This window comes from Sminthopsis crassicaudata, chromosome 2 (assembly GCF_048593235.1).
Source record: "Sminthopsis crassicaudata isolate SCR6 chromosome 2, ASM4859323v1, whole genome shotgun sequence".
Taxonomy (NCBI): domain Eukaryota; kingdom Metazoa; phylum Chordata; class Mammalia; order Dasyuromorphia; family Dasyuridae; genus Sminthopsis; species Sminthopsis crassicaudata.
Window position 1 is genome coordinate 486787178 of NC_133618.1, and position 1747 is coordinate 486788924.

The window sequence follows — 1747 nt, forward strand, 5'->3', positions numbered from 1 at the left end:
GTCCCAGTTTTCCCACATCCCCTCCAACATTCATCATTATTTTTTCTTGTCATCTTAGCCAATCTGACAGGTGTGTAGTGGTATCTCAGAGTTGTCTTAATTTGCATTTCTCTGATCAGTAGTGATTTGGAACACTCTTTCATATGAGTGGAAATAGTTTCAATTCCATCATTTGAAAATTGTTCATCAATTGGAGAATGTTTGATTTCTTATAAATTAGAGTCAGTTCTCTATATATTTTGAAAATGAGGCCTTTATTAGAACCTTTAACTGTAAAAATATTTTCCCAATTTGTTACTTCCCTTCTAATCTTGTTTGCATTAGTTTTGTTTGTACAAAAGCTTTTTAATTTGATGTAATCAAAATCTTCTGTTTTGTGATCAATAATAATCTCTAGTTCTCCTTTTGTCATAAATTCCTTCCTCCTCCACAAGTCTGAGAGGTAAAAAATATGGAAAGGTTCATGAATTTGCATGTCATCCTTGTGTATGGGTCATGCTAATCTTCTCTGAATCATTCCAATTTTAGTATATGTGCTGCCGAAGCAAGCACCAACATTTTTATTAACAAAAGGATGGGAACCAAGATGCATTCTTCCCCAAACCCTTCCAAACACCTGGATAGTTCCTAGAACAGTAAAACCCATAAAAGTGGTGAAATAATTTTCCAGCCAAAATCATCTTCGAAGGTCAGCAGGAAATATCTGTTACATGTGGATGACTATAGGGCAAATACAATTCAGGTCACTAGTTCAGATTGGGCCCCAGCAAACCAGGAGCAGGCTTTGGGAGCCACTGAATCAGTAGAGTAATAGCTGCTTCTGGAGCTATCAAACCACAGATGATAAGGGGATCAAAAAATTGGTCAAAAGGAATTTATAGGGGGTGTCTTTATTGAGGCAGGATGCCATTTCTTTGCCTTCATTCAGATCTGGGTTGCAGGTTTGCATGATAGTTCCAAGAAGAGGAACAGTGCTAGAACACTATAGTTTGCAGCCACAATGGAATAAGGATAATTGTCACAGTTCCAAAGTAGAAAACAGTGCTTGTGGTTGCTCATAGATAAGAGCATATGTCAGGAGAGTAATAAATACTTAGATCGTACCACCTTGGAAAAAGGTACCACTTTTCCAAGGTGGTAAAACTGAAAACTCCAGGAACTTAGAAGTGTCTCTGAAAATATATGAACCAAAGCCCTGAAATTTGGAATAGTGTGTCTTCCACTCTGGAATTAGAGACCCACTTTAACAAAGAGTTAAAAATCAAGAAATAGGGAGAAATGAGCATACAACAGAAAAAAATTCTGACCATAGAAAGTTATTATAGTGATAAAAAAGATCAAAACACATACTCAGAAGAAGATGACAAAGTCAAAGCTAGAACATACGAAACTTTCAAGAAAAATATGAATTAGTCTCTGGAAATGGAAGAGCTCAAAAGAGCTTTTGAAAATTAAGTAAGGAGGTAGAAGAAAAAAAATGAAAAGAAAATTAAGAGTAATGCAAAAAAAAATCAAGAAAAAATGAGCCAATAGATTGGTAAAAGACACACACACACACACACACACACACACACACACACACAATTGGGAATTTCTGGTATTAAATAAATCACAAGTCAATACACAATTCCGAAAAGTATAACACCTTAAAAATAGATTAGGCCAAATGGTAAAAGAGGCACAAAAATTCCCTGAGAAAAACATCTCCTTAAAAAAGTAGAACTGGCCAAATGGAAAAGGAGGTACA

General features: G+C 35.5%; 1 non-coding gene across 1 annotated transcript; it reads right to left on the minus strand.

Moving 5' to 3' along the window:
• Positions 1-445: 445 nt before the first annotated feature.
• LOC141559321 (U6 spliceosomal RNA) lies at positions 446-552 on the minus strand. Its single transcript, XR_012487369.1, has one exon. It is a non-coding gene; the product is annotated as a U6 spliceosomal RNA (small nuclear RNA).
• Positions 553-1747: the final 1195 nt, after the last annotated feature.